This window comes from Salminus brasiliensis, chromosome 19 (genome assembly GCF_030463535.1).
Source record: "Salminus brasiliensis chromosome 19, fSalBra1.hap2, whole genome shotgun sequence".
Lineage (NCBI taxonomy): Eukaryota > Metazoa > Chordata > Actinopteri > Characiformes > Bryconidae > Salminus > Salminus brasiliensis.
The window spans coordinates 33,250,134-33,276,079 of record NC_132896.1 but is presented as its reverse complement, the minus strand read 5'-3'; the positions used below and the strand labels follow the sequence as shown (position 1 = coordinate 33,276,079).

The 25,946-nt window shown below is 44.6% G+C and overlaps 1 long non-coding RNA gene across 1 annotated transcript; it reads left to right on the top strand.

Moving 5' to 3' along the window:
• The first annotated feature begins 209 nt into the window (after window positions 1-209).
• Window positions 210-25,278, top strand: LOC140541499 (uncharacterized). The gene is made up of 4 exons (XR_011977931.1): window positions 210-394; window positions 1,236-1,336; window positions 22,734-22,858; window positions 25,116-25,278. It is a non-coding gene; the product is annotated as an uncharacterized lncRNA (long non-coding RNA).
• The last annotated feature ends 668 nt before the right edge of the window (window positions 25,279-25,946 follow it).

The window sequence follows — 25,946 nt, the reverse complement described above, 5'->3', positions numbered from 1 at the left end:
TCTGGGCAGAGTTTGTAATTTCACACCTGACCACTCATCCACGCCTCCGACGAGCACTTAACCAAGCTCACAGCCACACACACACACACACACACGCACACACACACGCACACACACACTTACAGCAAGTGGGTTGCCATGGACACGACGCTGCTCAAATGTTCAGCACTGTTATGCGACTGTTTAAAAAGGAGAGGAGAGGAGGAGAGGGCTTCGGTTCTGTGAGTATGTGTGTGTGTGTGTGTGTGAGTGTGTGTGAGTGTGTGTGAGTGAGTGTGTGAGTGTGTGTGGAGGCATGTCGACACTTTTCAGTTATGATCACGTATGACTGCAGTGCCCAGTTATAAAAAGGATGATGCTCATGATGACGATGAGGCTGATGATGAAGATAATGGTAAAGAAGGTGAAAATGATGATGATAATGATGATGATGATTATATTGATGATGATGATGATGATGATGATGATCAAAATAATAATAATGATTATGATAAAATTATAATGATGATGAAATAATTTATGATGTAAATAATGATGATATTCATGGCAATGAAGACAAGTGAAGATTCAATTCTAAGGATGGAAAGGAAAATAGTGATAATGGTGATGATAAAGATGATGATGGCGATGATGATGATGATGATGATGATTATGGTTAGTGATGATAAAATTATAAACTTGATGGTGATGATGATGATGATGATGATGATGTTAGTGATGATGATGATGATGATGATGGCAGTGATGATGAAATTATGAGAAAGAAGATTATGATGATGATCATGATGATGACAATGATGGTAAAAATGATAAAGATGATGAAGAGGACGGTGATAATTATGATGATGATAATGATGACAAAGATAATGATAAAGATGATGACGATGAAGATCATGATAGTGATGAAGGTAAAACTGAGAATGATAATGGTGTTGACGGATGATAAGGAGGATGGCGGTGGTGATGACAACAACAATAATGTTAATGCGATGATAATTCTGATGACACTGTGATGACGATGATGATGATGATGATACTGAATATTGTGCTGATAATAAAAATTATGAAAATATTGATGATGATGATGAAGATGACGGTGTTGATCCTGCCATTTATAATGATGATAACAACTATGATGATGATAATGATAAATATAGTGATGATGTTTCTCTCTCTCTCTCTCTCTCTCTCTCTCTCTCTCTCTCTCTCTCTGTCTCTCTCTCTCTCTCTCCCAGGTCTGGACAACAACCATATGACCACAGAAGGCTGTGGCGGTGGACAGAGAAATGGACAACAGAACAGGAATGGGTGCAGCAGAAGGGGAGGAAGCAGACAGGTAGCAGAAAGAAGGAGGAGAGTGGAGAGGACAAGAGAGTGGGTGGAGAAGAAGGTCTCTCTCTCTCTCTCTCTCTCTCTCGCTCACTGCATGATTAGAAGAGACTGGCTCATACAGCACTGCACACTGATTCTCCTTCATGATCAAAAGTGACAAAACAAGGTGTGTGTGTGTGTGTGTGTGTGTGTGTGAGAGAGAGAGAGAGAGAGAGAGAGAGAGAGAGATCCTTGTTTTATCATTGTGTGGGTGGCATGTCAGTCAAATAAGCTCAACTCGTATATCAAAGCACTAAAACCTGGACTGAAGCTGCTAAAAGGTGTGTGTGTGTGTGTGTGTGTGTGTGTGTGTGTGTGTGTGTGTGTATGAATTCTCCTCCATGTGTCCAAAAAGGAGCTTATTTACACGTTTCTGAACCGACTGGTATAACTATATTTTATTTTGCAGTTCGTTTACAATCCTAACGAATTTGGCACCACTGAACGTTGCCCCAGATTTAGAAACTGGGTGCTCCAATTAGACAGTCAGACATAGGGCGACATCGCCCCTCAAACGCCTGTCTGAATGACTCCCTCGGGGTTAGGAAACATATCAACGATCATGTACGAACTTTCTGTTCCTTCTTCCTCCTTATTGTTCCTCAGGGATTTGAATTACCAGTCGGAAGACGAAGTACGGTAGAGAGTCCCGGTGACGTATATTCATCTTTTATTTGGTGCGCCTTCCCTGAAGCCAACTTTTAACAATTATGTGTTATTATCTCCTAAAAACAGTCATCTTTCACTGTTACCTGAGTGATTTCCAGCTGCCTCTCTTTATCTCCTACAATTAAACAGACTGTGCCTTTAAGAAGGATATATGTAAATAAGCTATGATCTGAGTGGCTGTCAATCTATATATATATATATATACAGTGCATCCGGAAAGTATTTACAGCGCTTCACTTTTTTCACATTTTGTTAGGTTACAGCCTTATTCCAAATTGTATTAAATTAATCTCTTTCCTCAAAATTCTACACAAAATACCCCATTATGACCATGTGAAAAAAGTTTTCTTGAGAGTTCTGAAAATTTATTAAAATTAAAAAACAAAGAAATCATATTTACATAAGTATTCACAGCCTTTGCTTAATACTTTGTAGAACCACCCTTGGCAGCAACTACAGCCTCAAGTCTTTTTGAATATGATGCCACAAGCTTGGCACACCTCTCTTTAGGCAGTTTTGCCCATTCTTCTTTGCAGTACCTCTGAAGCTCCATCAGGTTGGATGGGAGACGTCTGTGCACAGCCATTTTCAGATCTCTCCAGAGATGTTCAATCGGATTCAAGTCTGGGCTCTGGCTGAGCCACTCCAGGACATTCACAGAGTGGTCCTGAAGCCACTCCTTTGAGATCTTGGCTGTGTGCTTCGGATCGTTGTCCTGCTGAAAAATGAACCGTCGCCCCAGTCTGAGATCAAGAGCGCTATGGAGTAGGTTTTCATCCAGGATGTCTCTGTACATTGCTGCATTCATCTTTCCCTCTATCCTGACTAGTCTGGCAGTTCCTGCTGCTGAAAAACATCCCCATAGCATGATGCTGCCACCACCATGCTTGACTGTAGGGATGGTATTGGCCTCGTGATGAGCAGTGCCTGGTTTCCTCCAAACATGATGCCTGGCATTCACACCAAAGAGTTCAATCTTTGTCTCATCAGACCAGAGAATTTTGTTTCTCATGGTCTGAGAGTCCTTCAGGTGCCTTTTGGCAAATTCCAGACGGGCTGCCTTGTGCCTTTTACTAAGGAGTGGCTTTCGCCTGGCCACTCTGCCATACAGGCCTGATTGGTGGATTGCTGCAGAGATGGTTGTCCTTCTGCAAGGTTCTCCTCTCTCCACGGAGGAACGCTGGAGCTCTGACAGAGTGACCATCGGGTTCTTGGTCACCTCCCTGACCAAGGCCCTTCTCCCCCGATCGCTCAATTTAGATGGCCGGCCAGCTCTAGGAAGAGTCCTGGTGGTTCCAAACTTCTTCCATTTACGGATGATGGAGGCCACTGTGCTCATTGGGACCTTCAAAGCAGCAGAAATTTTTCTGTATCCTTCCCCAGATTTGTGCCTCGAGACTATTTTGTCTCGGAGGTCTACAGACAATTCCTTTGACTTCATGCTTGGTGTTTGCACTCTGACATGCAGTCAACTGTGGGACCTTATATAGACAGGTGTGTGCCTTTCCAAATCATGTCCAATCAACTGGATTTACCACAGGGGGACTCCATTTAAGCTGTAGAAACATCTCAAGGATGATCAGTGGAAACAGGATGCACCTGAGCTCAATTTTGAGCTTCATGGCGAAGGCTGTGAATACTTACGTAAATGTGATTTCTTAGTTTTTTATTTTTAATAAATTTTCAGAACTCTCAAGAAAACTTTTTTCACATGGTCATAATGGGGTATTTTGTGTAGAATTTTGAGGAAAGAAATTAATTTAATACAATTTGGAATAAGGCTGTAACCTAACAAAATGTGGAAAAAGTGAAGCGCTGTGAATACTTTCCGGATGCACTGTATATATATATATATATATATATATATATATATCACACTGTTGTTGGGGGCCAAGACTGTGTTGTAACAGTTTTGGGGGTTTAGAATTGGTCCATTAATTGATAGTCTCCCAGTGTGGTACTGCTAATTAGCATTAGTCACCACCTCTTTTCTAAAGCTGGCTTTGCTGTACCAGCTAACAGAAGCCTCTGTCGGGGTGGGGGTGGGGAAAATACCATCTACCCACCCGTGGAGAGCACGTCCAGTTGTGCTCTCTCAGACTCCGGCTGCTGATGTCAAAGCGACATGGCTCTGGGACATGGCTCGAGATTCAAACCCACGACCCCTGAGCCATAGTGACGGCGCAATAGGCCGCTGAGCCCCTCAGAGCCCCCTGGATGTTCTTCTGAAGGAGGAATAACAGTGTTTGAGGCTCGCTGTTTGTCGCTTCTATGTACTGAGCTCTCATTATTCAACTATACCAAGATGAATACAGCTCTCCGTTCTAGAGGTGCCTTAATAATTGATCACGATTAACTCCGACAGCACTGGTTTAAACAGTATATCAAAGTGTCCTTATGTCTAAAGGAAAATGTGGTGTTCCATCACCTGGGTGCTTTCAGCGGAGTAGAGGACCAGTGAATAAGTGGAATTATCATTTTATTACTGTGTATTATTACCGTGTGGAGACGTGGAGGCGTGCCTAGCCACAAAAGCGTAGCGCACACAGGAAGAGTTGAGCTGAGATGAAGGCTTCATATCGCAATTGTTAGAGAAGGACTCTAATCCTCCTCCCCAAACGGCGTTTTTCGCTATTCAGCCCGGGCCCTTCAGGAAGAGGGGATGGAATTGGGGCAGATTCAAAAGGAAACACACATTTCAATTGAGTGTAAATTGGCCCAGTATTATCTTCCCACAAGTCCTTTCATACTCCGAAATTGACTTGGGCCACATTAAAATCCAATGTCATTTTCAAACAGTGCTGTCGCCATCGGAGGATAATGACTTTGCTTTTTAGACGAACGCCGTTTCTTTTCACGCGCAAGTGTTTGAGAGGTGTCAGACCAGAACAATGTGATGAAACATTCTTTCACAAAAAAAAGAAGCCAATCAGCTGCCTACATCCTGAAGCGCAGACCTGAGTGAACACATGTGGAAAAGCAGCGATTCGATGACGAACACTCTTCAACAACAACCTATCGTGGTAAAGCTGGACTGTTTTTGGGTCTTTTGAAGGACCAACAGCAGGGTTTGAGGTTCACAGCTTGTAGTTTCCATCTACTGAACTCTGATTATTCAACTGCATTCAATAATGAATGGATTATTAAGGGCTCCACCCACTCCAGCAGCAGGAGGAGGTAAAGAAGCTTGAAGACCAGAACCAGTTCAGAGGTTCAGAGACTTCTGAGCTTCTATCCTCCAGCAGTTCGGCTGCTGAATGAGCAGTAGCTTGTGGACTGTGGACCTCATCTGTACCATCACACCTCCTTCCTTTTAAGACTGGAAACCCTATGCCCCCTATGCACAGTCACACTGCACCCATAAAGACTCCTCCCCTCCCACACTCCACCTGAACTCACACCCATCCAGGGCCTTTTGTAAATAATAATGTAAACATTCAGATCATATCAAACCTGTACATTTAACTGTGTGTGAGTGTGTGTATAGTATAAATATCCATTATTTCTATTTTTATAAATATGCACTGGTTATTCACTATTCCTGGCTACAGATACACTTATCGTAGCTAAATCTCACGCTGAAATTTCACCACTACTTTCAGTAGGTTAGAAGATGTAGGCTATTATCATGTTTTTTTGGAGGTGACTGACCTCCAGCACGTGAATCGAGTAGCCACTTCCATCTCTGTCATTAATGCCGGGACTTCTTATCCCGTACAAATCGGTCATAAGCTTTACAGAGATCCTGCAGTACAATGACATTACTCCACCTCCCTCATGTGCAACTAATCCTGTCCCAATAAGGCTTTAACCCCAGCCCATGGTCTGTCAGCAGGCCCAATTACAAGCTTCTATTACCAAAGAATAGCCCCACCAGTTAGTACAGAAGCCCCTGTAATTACTGAGTAATACACCTCAGTGTGTGATAAGCCTTTTTTGCACTAAGGGGTTAAAGGGACAGTGCCATAAAGGGTTAGTCCCATCCAAAATCAGGCTCATATGAACTCCTCAGCGTTCCCTGAGTTTTGCCAGCCTGGAAGTTGAACCTGCTGCCAGCAAAGCGGACAGAAACAGCGCTCACATCTGTGTTTGTAGGAATTAGCAGTGTGTGTGTGCTGTCCACCGGCGGTAAAGGACAGGCGCGGTGGGAATATCTACAGAACGAGGGCAACTATTGACTGGGCGAGAGAAGAGAGAGGGAAATAGTGGCATTTAGCTAGTTTTAACTCAAATTAGAGCCAGAGAAAATGGCAGCAGACCATGTTGGACTGCATGAAGGTTAATCCATTTAAAGTGTGCGAGTGTGTGCTCACTGTGTGCGTGAGTGTGTAAATATGTGTGTGTGTGTGTGTGTGTGTTCGCGGCTGGGAATCGAGGGCTTGTTAGTATCTACAGTGTGTCGGAGCTGATGTTAGGAAAGAAAAGGTCTCTCCGCACTGCGGAGGGCTGCTAATGCCAGGCATGCGTGAGGAAGGATTAGAAGGCAAACTAGATTCAGAGAGATTGTAATAAGAGAGCCGAGAGCTCCAATGACAGCGCAGCATTTATTTATTTATATATTTATTTATTAATTCGTTCATTTCATCCTTTTTTCCCCTCTCTCTTATGATTATGATTAGACTAGCTCCCAAAGCCCCCAACACACACGGTGAGTCTGACACATCGGGGATTCAAGACCTAACCACCTATAAAGTGTATGTGTGTGTGTGTGTGTGTGTGTGTGTGCATGCTCATATTCTGGTATTTGCAGAGATTAGCCAACATGTGTCACAGATATGTAATCCAAAGCTAATACAGGCTGGAAAGAGCCTGGTTACTGTGTTTGTCTATGTGTGTGTGTGTGTGTGTGTGTGTGGAATCAGGAATTACTCAGAGTGTATTTCTGTCTCAAGAGTTTTAAGAACGAGTTGGGAAATACAACCAGCATCTGTATTTTTACAGCCTTTTTCTTTTTCATAGCTTTAAATACATAAATAAATAAATAAATAAATAAATAAAAAAAATGTATATATATACAATGAGTCTCCAGGATCAGAAGATTTGAGCACTTTACTGTGACAAATAAATAAATGTAAAGGGAGGGTGTAATAACCAAAAAAGTGGTTTGTTGCCTGAGGGCAACGCCATGCCATAAAGGGTTAAATACGTTTAGTTTTACTCAGTGTTTTCATTCGTTGCCTCAGGGCAGCATTATGCAGTTAGGCCCCTTTTGTTAGGGCAGTCATGCTAAAGCACTGCTTCTCATCTCTGGTCTGGGGACCTCCTGCCCTGCATGGTTTATGTGCTTCCTTCCTCCAGCACACCTGGATCTAATTGCTATCAGATCAGCTTGCTCTCAAAGCAGCTGTAGCAGCTCTTTCCCAGGTAATCATCTGAATCAGGTGTGTTGGAGCAGGGATGAAGGTCCCTGGGTCTGGGATTGAGAACCACTGAGTTAAAAGGTTGAGGGGATCGAGCACTGTCTGATGGGATGTATATTTATATATATAAGTATGTGGAATGTGATCGGGCAGTTAGGGGCAATTTTTCTGACAGTGAGGGCAGTCAGTTTGATGGTAGTGACCCCAGAATCAGGTTTAAGAAACAGTTAGGAGGTCGGGGGGCAGTTAAGGGTCAGGCAGCCATGTGTGGGTGAGTGACAGTGTTTGATGGTGTGCGTGATGTTTGGTGTTTTGGCTGCCTTGTAGCACAAGAGGTAACTGCCTCTAGGACCCCATGTCTACTTAACCCTTTTTTTTGCTGACCTCATTATTTGGGAAACTAGGGGTCTCTGTTCATATATCAATCATAAGATTTGCCTCAAGGCAACAAACCAATTTCTGATTTCTGCGCTCGGGAGGGGGGGGGAGTGGAGACAGGTTTTAAGGATAAAGGATACAGGAGATATTACTGTCATTCGCATCACATGTGGGTCCCAGGTCCCAGTTACACCAAAAGAGCAATATTGAATAAAAAAAATTATAGAATATGATTGATATATCAACAGGGACCCCCAGGTTCCCCAAAAATGATGTCATATATGGTTAAATGGACATGAGTCCTGGTCCTGATGTTCTCAGTAATTTCATTACCCCAAAAAATAACTGCTCTCAGCCCCAAAAGCTCCGCCCCCCAGGTTACACAGATCATGTGATATCTGTCCACATCAACATCAATGTATTGATGTACAAGCCTTAACATTGAGTAGGTCCCCCTTATGCTGCCATCACAGATCTTAGCGTTCGAGGCATGGCCTCCACAAGACCTCCACAGAAGGTTTCCTGTGGTATCAGGCAAGACGTTACCAGCAAATCCTTGCAGCAGACATCTGCAGCAATGAGCCTTAGGTGACCATGGCCCTGTTACTGGTTCAGCGCTGGTTGTCCTTACTTTAACTACTTTTGGATAGTACTGACCACTGCCTAGCAGGAACACCCAAGTTTGGTTGGCTTGACCTACCCCTATGTCCTCTATATACACCACTGTGGATGGAGATAATCAATACACTTCACTTCCCCCTGTGTTTGGCTGATTGGTGTAAATGTAATTAGTCAGACCGGCGTTTGATTTGTATTCTGAGGGTTTAATTCTTGGCAAGAATAACGGGTCTTCTTCACACATACCAGGACTGTACACATGACTTTTTTTTACCACTGAAATTCTAAACATCTACTCTTCTATTTATTAAGAGTTGAAAGTTTAAAATCTGCACTTTTCACACCATTTTTGACTGTAAAAAATAACAGATATTAAATCACAGCGTGCTTCTATCACCTCCACTAGCTGCAACTTCTAAGGGTCAGTTCAGCAATTTTTTTACCCAATAAGATGGAACCTTGAGACTAATCTGTGATACTTCTGGTTCTTAAAGTTGATAACACTTCCCTACCCACACTCTTAGCATGCTGCCGTCTTCCTATCACACACATTTAATCATGTCCAATCTGTGAGGAAGCATCTCAGTCAAGTTCTTATGAACCAGGTCTGGCTGTATCATCTAGACAAGCTTTCATCTTATTCAACATGGTGTTTTTTTGTTCGGGTCACTCTGGGTTTTTCCCCCCATCGTGCAAAATGGGCGTGGCTGCAAGCAGGGCTGGGAATAGGCGTTGTTAACAATCAATAATACAGCAAACCCCAGAAGAAAAGATAATTACCATCTAACCCCACCTCCTGACCACTGACTGTGTACTGTGCCGCCACGCGAAAAGACCCAGCGAATGTGCTCAAGTGGGCCAGCTGGGTTCCAGGGTGTCATGGACGCAAGGTTGTTACAGCCCACCTTAATCTCACATGGGTCCCTTTTAGGTCCCGTATGCAGCGTACAACCCAGATGGGGCCCATGTTTAAGCCCTCCTGGTCTCATCATTGACTGTGGTGGGCATCCATACGTAGGGCCAACAGGGAACCTGAGGACAAAACTTTCCGGTTCCCATTCGGCCCCACATGGACATGTACAGCACGTGTCATAGGCCACACAGCCAGAGCAGCCGCTCTATTGGTCTGGGGCACAAATTCGCATGTTAAACTTGACCAAAGTTGAACTTGGTGCGAATGTTTGCAGGCAAACGTGTCTCGCCTGGACGTTGTGTACGTGAAAGTCACCCTTTGCAGCGACTCTCTGCATGTTGAAAAAAAAGAACAATTACATTATCCACCTGTAGGAGGAGCCCTGGAGCAAATATATACCAATTTTCTCAAAACTCAGCTTTAACTGACACTCATATCTCAACATGTTACACAGGTAGGAGAATGTAGAGTTGGGAGTCTTGCCCAAGAACTTATAAGGGTGTAGAGTGGTGTAGCTTGGTATCGAACCCCAGTTGGTTCCCACTACACCACACCAACCACCAATAGCAGAATCTCTTTATTTCATATTACACTAAGAGAGAAAAATACACTAAACAATAAATAAAATAAGAATAATAAGTTTAAAAATTTAAAAAGTGTGTTGCAGTGAAGTCCAGTTTGGTTTAGTGAAATTTAGCCCTTTAGAGTCATAACGTCCCAAATTTGCTAAATTTCCTAGAAATCCTCAGGAATCTTATAGGAATATTTCCTCTCTAAGATACTTTTAGTTTAGAATTCCAGGAATTTAAATAAAAATTGAGTCCTAGAATTTCACTGTGGTCACCCAGTTGTTTTCCACTACACCACATCAACCATTAATATCAGGATCTCTTTATTTCGTTTTGAAAGAAAAATACACTAAACAACAAATACAATAACAATAATAATAATACTAACAAAAGTTAAAAAGTACTAAAAGTAATTAGTTATAAAAACATTTACAGAAATTGAACATCTGTACAGCTGTACAAATAATCATAGTGCAAATGTTATGTATGTTATGTATCAGTACTGTGTTGCATTGAAATTTAGCCCTTAAGGCCTTAACATCAGAGTCATAACATCCCAAATATGCTCAATTTCCTAGAAATTCTCCGAAATATTGAATATTTCCTCTCTAAGATGCTTTAAGTTTTGAAATTCCAGGAATTTGAATGAAGTCAAGTCCTAGAATTTCACTGTGGAGTTACACAAGGAGCAGAAGTGCTTAGCCTCGTGATGAATCAGACGTCTGTTTAAACGAATCTTAACCTTCGAATCGGTTCGGCCGCGACACACGAGCGAGAACCGCCTGAGAAAATCTATAACAGCCATGTCTGATAATGGTTTCGCGTCTTCTTTCACGAGCTGGGGTTTGAATGGAGTGCAGCTGGAGCAGGTTAGAGGCCAAAGCGGCGCCGCATCCAGCAGTTACAGCATTGTGCCGAGTGCGGGATGTGTAAGCCTCAATTTAGATATGTACGAAAAACTGAAGCATGCCTCTGTACTGACAACTCAGACTAGATGTTTCTGGCAAAGGAATGCAAATTACTATCAACCCGCATGAAACACAAAGGTTTCAAATACACTTGACAATGATAAGTCACAAAAGACATGTTCTAATGAGATGGGAACTAGAAAAAACAGAAGAAGGCGACATTTTAATCTTTTAAATCCCAGGCAGTCGGCGCATTGTTAGACAAACTGAATGTCAGAATGTTGAATTTCTTTCCTCTGCACTTTTTTTTTTTTTTTTCGTAAAAAAGGTTATTTATTTATTTCTGACTCCTGCGGTGTGCTGTAACGAGACGCGGGAGCTTTGAAGAGTTAGCCTGTCTCACTTAATAGTTGGCCTTTCTGAACTCACTAAGCTGCTGCTCCCTACGGCTGCCATGCCAGTCAAGGAAAGGTTCAAGCGGGGTGCATTAAGGCTCGCTAGCAGAAAGCTATGATTAAAATAGAGTGCATGGTGTGTACGTTGGGGGAGAAATGACAGCGCTGCGTTCAAAGGCGTCGAGGGGGAAGAGGAGAATATTTTAACATGGATTTTATCACAGCTTTATATGTAAAGGGGGGGAAATTCCCTTTTGGTTGGCATCGTTCGGATCAAGGATAAGGGCTCGCTTACAATTCCTTCCCTTTTTTCTCCCCTGTCTCAGTCTTTCTAAGGCCCTTTCTATTGTTGGATTAGAGTTTCTTTGCAGGAATTGACCTGAGATTATCTTTTCCCTTATACGCTATATGGACTAAAGTATTGGGACACCTGCTCATTCATTGTTTCTTCTGAAATCAAGGGTATTAAAAAGAGCTGATCCTGGTTTTGTTGGAGGAACTGTCTCTACTGTCCAGGGCAGATATAGTAATAATATAAAAACAGTCACAGAAAAGTAACAACTGTACAGCTGTGCAAATAATCCTAGTGCAAATGATATGCATGTTATGTATCAGTACTGTGTTGCAGTGAAGTAGGCCTTAAGGCCTTAACATCAGAGTCACAGCATCCCAAATATGCTCAATTTCCTAGAAATTCTCCGAAATATTGAATATTTCCTCTCCAAGATGCTTTTAGTTTTGAAATTCCAGGAATTTGAGTGAAATAAAGTCCTAGAATTTCACTGTGGTCTCAGATTTAGATCTCTGTGTCGTTCACTCTTTTTCTGTATCTCCACCATTCATTCTCTCTCTCTTTCTCTCTCTCTCTCTCTCTCTCTCTCTCTCTCTCTCTCTCTCTCTCTACACACTTCCTATAGCTCGACCACCCTTTTACCCTTTTCCCAGTTTTCTCTCTCTCTCTCTCTCTCTCTCTCTCTCTCTCTCTCTCTCTCTCTCTCTCTTTCTCTCAGTTTGACTCACTCTCTCACCCTTTCTGTCTTCCTCTACCCCCTTTCCTCTGCTCTCTCTCTCTCTCTCTCTCTCTCTCTCTCTCTCTCATTTTTGCTGTATGTCGCTCGCTCCATTTCTGTATCTCCAACATTCTCTCTCTCTCTCTCACTCTTTCTTTCCCCCAAATTTGCTCAATTTCCTAGAAATCCTCAGGAATCTTGAATATTTCCCCTCTAAGATACTTTTAGTTTAAAATACCAGGAATTTAATTAAAAATCGAGTCCTAGAATTTCACGGTGGTCTCAGATTTTGGCCCCAACTGAGTGGGCTTTGAGTGTGAGGTTGGGGCAAAATCCAGGACTTTCTACTAGATTTTGGAGAAGCATCGCTGTGAGAATGGCTGTGATTGCATTCAGCGTCAAGAAGAGCGTTAGTTAGTTAGGTCAGGATGTTGGATAGATGGTTCCCACCCCACCTAATCATCCGACCCACTCCTCAACCCATCCCAAAACTACTGAATGGTTCCACTGCTCCACAGCTTAATGTTGGGGGGCTTTATACCCCTTTAGCTCACACCTGGCATTAGCTCCACAGAGTCCTATTGTAGACAATACGGCTAGTAGTACATGCACTAGACAAGCTGTGTGTGTGTGTGTGTGTGTGTGTGTGTGTGTGTGTGTGTGTGTGTGTGCATTTGTACATCTGTGTCAGCAATGGGTGCAACTTAAAGAAGTTTCATTCATTAGAAGGGGTGTCCACTCATATTTGGACATATTACTGAATTTCCGACAGCTCTGCTGCTCCACAGCTCAGTGCTGGGTGGTTTTAGACCCCTCTAGCCCTCGCCTGGCATTATTAGGCATGAGCATTACATGGACTAAAGAAGCTGTGTGTGTGTGGGTGTGTTTGCACATGTGTCAGCAATGGCTAATAGCTTAAAGTAGCTAAATGTAGTCATTAAAAGATGTGTCCACAAATATTTAGACATGTAGTGTATGAAGTCTCTGAGCACGTTATCATGTTGATTGCTTTTTTAACACCACTGGTCTTTAATAAGAAAATAATTAAGTGCAGTCAGCGGCGAAGTGAAGAGGAGTGAGGTTTACAGTACGAAGCTGTGACAAGACTCATCAGGCCTGTTTATACCAACCAGCTGTAATTAGAAACCACAGATTTCAGTTCAGGTCACTGCAGCTCAGTTAAAAAGAGAATAGATAGGTATGTGGCATAAAAATGTACAGCCAGGGCTATAAATTGAGGAAGTATTCGCTCAGTAATGCAGTTCTGCTGGAACCTGGTAGTGTGGCTGATAAGCTCCCTGGACAAAACATTAGTAACCCTGTGAGTTTAAGGTGGTAATAACTTCAGGATCCTGCAGAGGGCGCTGCACAAGGATGTTCGGGCTATAAATGCTCGTTGGATGTGTGGAAAATTGGTGGCCAGTTCATTATTGGCTAAAAGTAGTAACTGTATGTGGGCGTGGCCAAAGACCCTAGTGTCAGGAAGTAGCTGAATCTGCAGGTGTATGGAAGCTTACGGTCATACGGGTCTACCAGCAGTGGCAGGAGTTCCTACAGTCTACAGGAAATTCTCATCAGAATTGTGGATGAAAGACCAAGCTGATGGACAGGGACCACTGGGCGGGTCTCACGGGTCATGAAGGACCTGTGCTGGCTTCTAGAGGCAGTTCTTATGAGTTCTAATGAGTTCTCCTGAGCGATGCCGGTTCACCGGTCGCTCTTCCTTGGAGCACTTTTGTTAGGTACTGACCACCGCATGCATGCCGGGAACACCCCACAAGACCTGCCTGATGTTTTGTAAGGGGAAGATCTGACCCAGTTGTCTATCTAGAACATCACAGTTTGGTTCTTGTCAAAGTGTCTCAGATTCTTGTGCTTGCCCAATTTTCCTTCTTCACCACCTTCATCACCTTCAAGAGCTGATGGCTTACTTGATGCCTAGTATATTCACCCCTTGACAGAAGCCACTGCAGATGAAGATAATCAATAGTCAATCAGTTTTAATGCAGTGGTACTAATGTTATGGCTAATCGATGTGTATGTTAGCACAGTTATTATTCTTCCCAATTTTTAAACGGCCAATGACCCAACCCACTCGTTAATACTCTCCCCCAACCAAATGTAATGCTCCCGACTCATGTGCAACCAGTCACTGCTTGTTTCCCAGCTGCTGCTGATGCAGCGTCACCAGGCAACGGCCGCACAGCATCCCAGCAGGGGCGCCACCTACCCAACCGGAGACAGCAAGGCCAACTGTGCTCTCTCAGGCTCCAGCTGCTGATGGCAGGCAGCATTGCCCCAGGATTCGAACCAGCGAACCTCGAGTCATAGTGGCAGCACCTTAGTGCCTTTTAGTCGGCTGGCCCTCTCTGACCCCTTTTACATGATTAATGACTCTCGCAAATGTCCAGTCCAGTACTGTCCTCAGTGTGTTGCGCAATCAGGCTGGTAGTTTGCACAGAAAGCTGGAAATGGTGACAGCATCTTCCCATTTGCAATCGTGTCCGACATGAATATTTTAGCCAATCAAAGCCCTTCGTTATCTCCATGCTCCCTGTGCCACTCTCATTAGACTGGAGGAGTCATCAGGAAGCCATGGAAAATTGCTAGTTTGGGCACCCTCTCTCTCTTTCTCTCGCGTTCTTGTGCTCTCGCGCCCTCGCTTCTTTTCTCAGTGTTCGGAATGAAAATGACGACTCAGAAACACACTCTGACATCTTAGACTTCTTTACTATCCAGTGGCAATGAGTCTCGCCCCCCCTGCCCCCTGCACCCCCCATCCCCCCCAGCCCCCGCGCTCTCTCCGTCTAATCAGCCAGCGTGAGTCATATTTTAATGAAAATAAAAATTCAGTCAAATGTCAGCACCCTTAATCATGACGAAGTGGGATGCAAATATGGACTTTAACGACGTCCCTCCTGTTTTGATTAAGACGGGAGAGTTATTCTCTTTCGTCGTAATGAGAGAAAGCTAATTTGGGGGGGGTTTGAGTGACATGCAGACGGTAATTGGTGTGCCCGCAGGGGGTAAATTCCATCCAAACCCAAAATCAACCCACCCTGACCTGTTTGCCCTCTTTACCTGCTTTTACTTCTCTCATCTAAAGCACTCTTGCTAAAGGAATCACTAAATGGACAAAAGTATTGGGACATCTGCTCATTCAGGGTGTTATAAAGAGCATATCCTGCGTATCCTGTTGGAGTAACTGCCTCTACTGTCCAGGGAGGAAGGCTTTCACCACCCCACCTCATCATCCTCAGCTCCCAGAAATACCTCAAATCACTCCGCGGCTTAATTTTGGGGGGTGTTACACACCCTCTAGCCCATGCCTGGCATTGGGGATTGTGCCAAAAGTGTGTGTTCATGTGTCTCTGCTTCTTCTGGCAGTACCTCTCTTTCTCTACAGGGACTAGACAAGCTGCGTATGTGTGTGTGTGTGTGTGTGTGTGTGTGTGTGTGTGCATTTGCACATCGGTGTCAGCAACAAGTGCAGCTTGAGGTAGAGGAATGCATGAATTAGAAGGGGTGTCCACAAACATTTGGACACATAGTGCATGTACAGCGGTACCGTAGTCAGTATGAGGAGACAGACAGTGGATAGGCTTGCAGAAGGACGGGGTGAGGACAGCGAGACTGCTGACAGCTCTGTCCTGCTCGGCTTTGGCTGCTCCACCTAGACGGACTTCTGGACTTCTGTCGGAAAAAAAGTTAAAGTGAAACTTTGTGCTTTTGCTCGCGCATCAGATACATAAGGGCAGGGAAAATTGCCGACGTGTGCAGCGAAAAGAAGAAGGAGAAAAGAGAGAGAGAGAGAGAGAGAGAGGGAGAGAGAGAGAGAAAGAGATTGTGTGGAGTGGTCAGCACTTTTTATCGACTCTATTTCTGTCAACAGTATTTTCTGTTCCAGCCTATGAGTGGAATTCATGTGGAACTCTCTCTCTCCCATTTTCTCTGTATGTCGCTTGATCTTTTTCTGTATCTCCACCTTTTTTCTTCTTTCCATCTCTCACCCTCTCTCTCTCTCTCTCTCTCTCTAACACTGTTTCTCCTGCTCTCTCTCTTTCTCTCTCTCTCTCTCTCTCTCTCTCTCTCATCTTTTATGCATGTCACTTGATCTTTTTCTGTATCTCCACCATTCATTTCCCTCCTCTCTCTCTCTCTCTTTCTCTCTCTCTCTCTCTCTCTCTCTCTCTCTCTTTCTCTCAGTTTGACTCACTCTCTCACCCTTTCTCTCTCTCTCTACCACTGTTCCTCTGCTCTCTCTCTCATTTTTTTCTGTATGTCGCTCGCTCCATTTCTGTATCTCCAACATTCTCTCATTCTCTCTCTCTCTCTCTCTCTCTCTCTCTCTCTCTCTCTCTGCTGCCTTCCATTTTGGGCCGGGTCTTCTGCTTACCCACGTTCTGTTTACTGTTGGCTGTAAATACTCGAAGGCTCTGAGCACTGAGCTTGTTCTAGTGAACTTCTTGCTGGATCAACCAGCCCCGTTCGAGGGGCAGGACACTGATGCAGTGCAGCTGTTGCTCTTCTCCAGGCTCTGGCGTCTGGAGTCTCGTGTTCGAGTGTGGGCAGCGTGCTGTTATTTCACTGGTGATTCTGCCATGATGGATTTTCGCTTTTATCAAACTTCATTTATACCACTGTTTTCCCTCCTCTCTCGCCCTCTCTCGCCCTCTCTTTCTCTCTCCCTTCATTCTGTCTCCACCACTCTGTCCCTATCTCTTCCATTGTTTTCCAGCCTCTCTCTCTCTCTCTTAGTGTTGTTCTCCAAGGTCATCTTTCTGTGGTGCTTCATGAAGTGGTGTCATCATAAAGATTACACAACACACATAACTACCCGTGTGGGCTTTGTTCTTTCAAGTCCTCGGCAGACTGAGAGAGAGAGAGAGAGAGAGAGAGAGAGTGAGAGTGAGAGAGAGAGAGAGAGAGAGAGAGAGAGGTAGTTTAAAGCGTTTACATTGAGTGTTGAAAAGCACTTCACACACACTGTGGGTTTAAGTCCATGTGAGTGTGTTAGGCCTGCTTCATCCCCCAGTCCTCCTAAAGTTTAAATACTAGGACTATTCTCCCTGTTACAGTCAGTAAAGCTGAGTTAAAATTCTGCATAATGCTGCTTTAATTTGGTTTATTTATATATAAACATGTCAAACACAAGCTGTAGCACAACATTCAAAGCAAACTATGGTTTTTAGTTTGTCGATTGTTTCACCTTTAATTTCTCAATTTGATACTACTAAATAACCCACCTGTTCGTAGCTCCCTCAAGCACTAGCAAAACTCCCAACACTGCATTGCCTCCAATACATGCAAAGCCAGCCACCACCTCACCGCAGTCGACACATTTGGAAGAAACCACCGGGTCCCCAGCTCCACCACACCAGCTAATGGACACCTGTGCCGGCCAACGTCGCTTAAGAGTGATAAAGGGAAGAGCGCCATCTACCCAACAAGAGAGAGCACAGCCAATTGTCTCCGGCAGCTGATGGTAAAGCAACATGGCTTAAGATTCGAACCCGTGAACTTGCATGATTCTGAAGCTGCTATTGTTAGTAAAACATTACATAATGCTGCTTTAATTCGGTTTATTTACACAGGTGTGAAAGTGTCAGGTATACCCAGTCACTCAACAAAGAAGCGAGCTACGGTTCTCCAAAATGTAAGGTTCTTGGTTGGCTTCTAAAGTTGCCTTGAATCAGTTTGCAGCAGGTGGGAACTTCTAAACCATTTAGAAATGTCCAATTTGGGCATTAAAGCAGCTTTATGTGGAATCTAGTACATTTTGCTCCAGCCCTCTTAAGGACTTGCTGTACACAGGCATTTCCGGACGAGCTGAGAGATACAGAGCCACCACTGAAAGGTAAAGAAGCATGTGGACTGAGGCGGTAGAGTCGTGTTACAGGATACAGAGATCTTGTGTAGCTCCACCACAGTTGTTGTTACCAGGGTTAATCTAAATCTAATAGAATAACAGCTTCATAACCAGAATCAAATTGTTATTTTAGAGCAAGAGAAGAGCACTGCCCCACCTTCTCAAACGAAGCTCTGAGAGAGAGAGCGAAAACGTGAGGATGGGGCAGAGAGAGAAAGAAGAGAGGAACAGTGAGAGAGAGAGAGAGAGAGAGAGAGAGAGAGAGAGAGAGAGAGAGGGAGCTTTGCTGGTAGGAATGTTATTTGGAGGTAGATGCTGGATGAGGATGATAATGATGATGACGATGATGAAGATGATGATGAACAGTGGTTTATATATTTATATTCTGGGCAGTTTAATAACCAGATGATTTTTATTTCCCCTGAGAGGCATTTTTTTTAAATACCTGGTTATGGCGAGGCTGCGGAGGGATGCGCCCCACGCAGCGGGTCCTCCAAATGCCTTCCCCACCGGCAGCCTGCGCTCATTAGTTAAATAAGTTGTGAGCATATTGATTAGAGGCGTTTGAATTAGCCTTTCGCCAAGGAGCAAGAGAGCGAGCTGGAGGGCAGAGAGAGAGAGAGAGAGACAACAGAGGGCAAGTGAGGGAGTGATAGGGGGACAGTTAGATAGAGCCAATAAAGAAAAATGTCTCACTGTGTATCCAGTGTGTATCTGGTGTGTATTTGGCGTGTGTGTCCAGTGTGTATGCTAGTTGTATCTGATATGTATCTAGTATGCATCCAGTGTGTATCTGGGGTGTTTCCTGAGTGTATTCTGTGTGTATCTGGTATGTATCGGGTGTGTATCTGGTATGTATCCAGTGTGTATCTGGTATGTATCCAGGGTGTATCTGGGGTGTTTGCTGAGTGTATTCTGTGTGTATCTGGTATGTATCGGGTGTGTATCTAGTGTGTATCTGGGGTGTATCTGGTGTGTATCTGGGGTTTTTCCAGAGTGTATTCTGTGTGTATCTGGTATGTATCCAGGGTGTATCTGGGGTGTTTCCTGAGTGTATTCTGTGTGTATCTGGTATGTATCCAGTGTGTATCTGGTATGTATCCAGTGTGTATCTGGTATGTATCTAGTGTGTATCTGGGGTGTATCTGGTGTGTATCTGGGGTTTTTCCAGAGTGTATTCTGTGTGTATCTAGTATGTATCTGGGGTGTTTCCTGAGTGTATTCTGTGTGTATCTGGTATGTATCCAGTGTGTATCTGGTATGTATCCAGTGTGTATCTGGTATGTATCTAGTGTGTATCTGGGGTGTATCTGGTGTGTATCTGGGGTTTTTCCAGAGTGTATTCTGTGTGTATCTAGTATGTATCCAGTGTGTATCTGGGGTTTTTCCAGAGTGTATTCTGTGTGTATCTAGTATGTATCCAGTGTGTATCTGGGGTGTTTCCTGAGTGTATTCTGTGTGTATCTGGTATGTATCTCTGTATCTGGTATGTACCTCTGTAATACCAGTAACCTTGTATGTCGCTCTGGATAAGAGCGTCAGCTAAATGCCATAAATGTAAATGTAAATGTAAATGTATCGGGTGTGTATCTAGTGTGTATCCAGAGTATATCCAGTGTGTATTGGGTGTGTATCTAGTGTGTATCTGGGGTGTATCTGGTGTGTATCTGGGGTGTATCCAGAGTGTATCCGGTGTATATCCAGGGTGTAGCTGGTATGTATCTAGTGTGTATTTGGTGTGTATCTAGTGTGTATCTGGTGTGTATCTATTGTGTATCTGGGGTGTATTTGGTGTGTATCTGGTGTATATCCAGGGTGTATCTGGAGTGTATCCAGGGTGTATCTGGTGTGTATCTAGTGTGTATCTGGAGTGTATCTGGGGTGTATCCAGGGTGTATCTGGAGTGTATCCAGGGTGTATCTGGTATGTATCTAGTGTGTATCTGGAGTGTATCTGGGGTGTATATGGGGTGTATCCAGGGTGAATCACTGTGAGTGATATGTATGTTCAACAGGTTCTGTGTCTGACAGTGATATTTAGATAACGATGAAGGCAGTCTGAAGGTTTGTGAGAGCCTGGGCATCTAAGACTGCAGGCTTAAAAGTTTGTGTGTGTGTGTGTGTGTGTGTGTGTGTGTGGTTAAGAAGAAGAACAGCAGTGTGGTTAGGTCATGTGGAAGCAATGTCGTCCTACATTTAGGCCCTGAGACACATCCCCCATCATAAATTAGGCATAGAAACCAGCAGCAATTTACATAAAGCCAAGCCTTTCTCAAAATAACTCTCTGCCTGTCACACACACACACACACACACACACACACACACACACCATGTCGCTGTCGGATCCTTGTATCTCCAAATTGACAACTTTACAGCAGAAGGGAAAACCTTTCTAAATTTTCAATGGAAGTGGATGTAAAAATATTTTATTCCGAGCATTTCTATTGGTCCGTTCATCCAGAAATTCTGACAGAAGGAAAAAATGCAGTTGTGGGGCTCACATGGGTGGGAGTGAGCTAGGTGGGTGCCAGGTGGACATGGGCTCACATGTGTTGTTAATGGGTCCCATTGTTACAGCCCACCTTAATCTCATGTGGGTCCCATCTAGGCCCCAAAATGCAGTGTACAACCCAGATGGGGCCCATGCTTAACCTCACTCACTGACCCTGGCGGGCATCCATATGTGGGTCCAATGTGGAAACTTTCTGTTTTATGATACCTTTATAACAAAGATCTATACAGCCATTACATTAGTACCAACTGTCTACTATTGAGCAGGCCCTCCTTGCACCGCCACAACAACTTGTTGAGACAAGGACTCCACAAGACCTCTGTAGGTGTCCTGTGGGATCTGGCAGTTGTGAAATAGAACCTCCATCTTTAGGGGCCCAGGACCCTGTTACTGGTTTACTGGTTCAGACAAGACAAGACCACCATATTCAAGACAGGGTGGTGAAGGGAGCCTTGCTCAAGAGCCCAACAGTGGCAGCTTGCTGAGCCCGGGGATCGAACCCGCAACCCAGTCGTCTAGAACATCACAGCTGGGTTCTTGTCCAAGGGTTCTTGACAAGAACTGGTATTAATGTTATGGCTAATTGGTGTTTTGTATTCAAACAAACTTAACAACAAATTTCAAATTGTCGACTTATCACCACACACACACACACACACACATATATATAATGTGTAGACTCTCTGTCTTTAGACCCAATTCAGCCTTCTCTCCTTCCCCTCTTATCTCCTTCTTCTCTTTCATTTTCCCTCTTTTGATTGCCTTTCCTGCTCTTTCCTTCTCATCTCTCTCTCCCTCTCTCTCTCTCTCACTCTCTCTCTCTCTTCCCATCTCTCTCTCTCTCTCTCTCTCTCTCTCTCTCTCTCTCTCTCTTCCCATCTCACTCTCTCTCGCTCTCTAACTTTCTTAAGATGTCACTAATCAAGGCTGCGCTCCTGAGGCTGCTGCCCAGGGGAAGCCTAAAGCTATTCTCCAATTAGTGTCAGCACACAGACAAATACCTCTTTTACACACACACACACACACACACACACACACACACACACACACACAGAGTGAGAGAGAGAGAGTAAACGAGTGTGACAGCAATTCCAACAAACAGTCTAGCAGCCAAACAGACAGACAGACAGACACACACACACACACACACACAGATGCAATTAGCCAGGGATCATTTGGCCTGTGCTCCATGACTTGGTTGGGCCTGCTGGTCATCCTGCCTGCTCTGCTTGTTGACTTTCACAAGGCCTGCCTTCCTGTTTATGATCGCGGAGGAATTTCTTAAGGCAAAGTCAAGCTAAAGAGCAGAACACACACTCCACACACTCCACACACACACACACACACACACACAATCGGGGAATTACTAAAGGCCTTCTTCAGTAAAGGCCGCACTCAAGGTCTCAATCAAAGCCAGATTCAGCCGCCTAAACCTCCCCACCAACAGCCTGAAATGTAAAAACCTCTCGCGCACACTCTCTCTCTCTCTCTCTCTCTCTCTCTCTCTCGCGCGCGCGTGCATGCTCTCTCTCTTTCTTTTTCTAGTTAAAATGTAGCTGCTGTTTTTTCCATCTTTGAATCCATTGTCTAGACAAGTACACATACATTTTCCAAAGTCAAAAAGTTTGTGGACACCCCTTCTAATAATGCATTCAGCTACTTTAAGTTGCATCCATTGCTGACACAGATGTGCAAATGCACACACACACACAGCACCTACTACTGCCAATAGAATAGGACTCTCGGTTGGCACCATGACTAATGTCAGACGTGGGCTTATAGATGGCAACCCCGCATTGAGCCGTGGAGCAGTGGAACTGGAGGTGTGTTCTCTGGAATGATGGTGGTGCTCCATCCAGTACTTTAGGGATGAGTTGGGGAGTTAGGGATGAGGTGGGGTCGTGATCATCAACACCCTGACCCCACTAACGCTGCTCTTGTCACTGAATGCAATTTCTGAATACCCTTGAATTCAGAAGAAACGATGAATGAGCAGACGTCCCAATACTTTTGTCCATAAAGTGTATCTGCTACCACGTGCTCCGCTCTCTCATTGCTCTCTCTCATCCCTCTTTCTTCTCATCTTTTTTCCCTCTTGCTCTCTCTCTCTCTCTCTCTCTCTCTCTCTCTCTCTCTCTCGCTCTCTCAATCTCTGCATTAGCTGATGCTTGTGGCGTTCCTGCTCTGAGAGGTTCTCCAGCTCCATCAGCTGTAGTGTTACTGCTGTATGGCCTCAGGGCAGCCAGAATCCCCCTTTACCCATCAGGCCCTGCACCGCAGGCTGGGGTAAGTTCAGGGCTCGCTTCACTGTCTGTAAATGTACATTTTCGCCTGATTGGTTATAAATTCATCACTGTCCTGTTAAAGCCACGTCCCAGCGCTGCGGCCATGCCCTGCCTATCCATCACTGCGCACATGCTCTTCACTGTGGAGCAAACCATGAACCTCAAAGGTACTGCTGAGAATCTATACTACCCTGGATCACTCCACTGATGAGCCAAAACATTAAAACCACCTGTTTAATACTGAGTAGGTCCCTGGTGTGATCATTCAAGACATGGACTCCACAAGATCTCTGCAAGAAGGCGTCCGGCTGTGGTGTCTGGAACACCAGGGATCCTTTAAGTCCTGTAAGCTGAGTGAGGTGGGACCTCAATGCGCATACAGGTTCTCTAGTCCATGTAGAGAAGTAATGCCAATAGAATAGCACTGGAGCAGATAATGGCACCATGCCTGATAATGCAAGGCATGAGCTAGAGGGGGGAAAAAAGGCCCCCCAGCATTGTATCAGCTGCACTGTATAATGGTGGTGCCCCATCCAGCTCCATCCTTTGGCGTATTTTGGCTCTCTCTCTTACACACAGCTGTTGCGATCTCTCTCTCTCTCTCTCTCTCTCTCTCTCTCTCTCTCTCTCTCTCTCAATTTTTGCCTTTTTGTGCATCAATTAAGCTGCATAAGTTCCCCTCTCTCTCTCTCTCTTCTCTCTCTCTCTCTCTCTCTCTCTCTCTCTCTCTTCTCTCTCTCTCTCTCTCTCTCTCTCTCTCTCTCTCTCAAAGATTCATGGCTGAGTTCAGGGACTGGCGTCCATTCAGCTCCTCAGCACCGTTCCTTATTAACTCTGTGCTCCACCTCCCGCTACGCCAAAGCACTCAAGGCTGGTGCATCTTAGCCATTGGCTCATAAACAGCACAGCCTGCCTGGAACATCCATTTATAAGGGAATAATCACTAAATGATTGGTTCCCATTCACCGAGCCATGTGAATAGTCCCGTGGAGAAGAATGACTGACAAACTAATCAGCGCCTGTGCACGCGGCACGCTCTCCAGCTACCGCCCGCATTATAACAGCAGGTTCTGACCCGGAGCGTCTGAGCGTTCGGGACGTCTCTCGGCTCGTCTGAAGCGCCGCCACCAGAACATTTCTAAGCAGGTCTTTCACTGAGTGTTCCCAGCAGCCTTTACTAAGCCACAATCCGTGGCCCTCTTGTACAATAATACCGGCACTGTCAGTCACACTAATCATAAATCATCAGCGTAATAAGCGGAAAAGACACTGGCTTCCTCCGCCCTCTTGGAAGAGCGACAGTTTGTGACGTCTGTCTGGAAATCAGAGGCGGTTCTTAGAGCTTCGTTCCACAGAACTTCAGGGATTTTGTCACTAACTCTTCTCAAACTAATGAGAAACACTGAGCTTCAGAAACCAACCGTTTGAAGACCAACACCTGATCCACACTATATGTCTAAAAGTTTGTGGACACCCCTTTTAATGAATGCTACACTTTCAGCTAACACAGCTCCACAAATACAGAGCTTGTAGAGAAGTACTGCCAATAGAATAGGACTGGGGCGTGGGGCATATAGAGGGGTATAAAGCCCCCCAGCATTGAGGAGCTGTGGAGCAGTGAAAGAAGAACTGTGTTCTCTGGAGTGATGGATGGTCGAGCTCCATCCAATACTTTTGGAATTATGGAGATGGGGATAATGATGAGGTGGGGCGGTGATCATCCAACATCCTGACCTCACTGAGGCTCCTGTCGCTGATTTCAATCAAATCCTCACAGCAATGCTCCTCCAAAATCTAGTAGAAGTCTTCTTCTCTGGACAGTAGAGACAGTTACTCCAACAAAAGCAGGATCAACTCTTTTTAATACCCTTGATTTCTGAAGAAACAATGAACAAGCAGGTGTCCCAATACTTTTGTCATTATAGTAATGGAGCATTCTTTATGATAGTGGTTGTAGTTTTTGTCATATTTCGGTGCTTAGTAACCTCTTAAAGACCAGGTCTAGAAGAGGCAGTGAACGTGTGAACGTGTGAAACCTCAGAATGTGGTTTGAGTGATCCGATCATTATCCAATCACGATGCGTCCTGGCTTTTCATGCAGGACAAGTGCAATCTGAACGTGACCTGATCTCCTACACCTCGGCTAATGCCAGGCGTAAACAGGCCCTATAAGTATGGAGATGTGTTATCTCTTATTCTCTCTCTCTCTCTCTCTCTCTCTCTCTCTACCCTCCCTCCCTCTCCCTCCCCATGGTCAGGGCAGGTAGCTGGTGTGTAACGTGCTGCTGCTTGGTGTCAGAATCAGTGGGAGTGTTTTGGCATCAGCGTGGATTACAGCTTCAATCCGTGTCTCAGCCGGCTAATGCGCCGTCACATTATGGAAATCCGCTCGCTCTCTCACCAAGCCATTGATTCTCTACTCGGCCAGCATTTTCACTGTGTTACACAACGCCTCTCTCTGATGTCAGTCTGTTTCACACTTTTTACATTTCTCGTCTGTTGGGTATTTTTGTGCTTTAATAATTAAAAAATTAATAAAAGTCTTTCTGTCTTCTTTCAGTCTTCCGTTCTTTTTATCGGATGCAGAATTGTGCATTATTCTGCAGCTCTGAGTGGTGCAACCATCTAACTGACCACTTGTTAAGTCCTCCATAAGCCGAAGTCGCTACTCCCATGTGACAGGGGGCGCTCTAACATGCAGATGGGTGTAAAAAGTGAATAGATTGAGGGGGAAGAGCCACAGACTAAATATAATATATACTCCCTTTCAGCTGCAACACCTTTACTAGCTTCACTCAGGATGTACTGCTAAGCTAGGACAGCAGGTCGGACCAGAGGAGGCAATTTCGCTTACTGACTGACCTGCCTATGGGCCGAGTATCTGTGCTGCTGAGAGCTAAGCTAAGCATTAGCAGCTTGTCTTGCGGTGTTAGCATTTCTACCATGGCATAAGCATTGCAAGCCCAACAACCCAGCAACGCTATTGCACTGACATCGCCCAGCATCGCTACCATGACGACTACCGGCCTTGCCCAGCATCTCTATCACAGAATCGGCATTGCTATTGCAGCATTAGGATCGCTATCGTG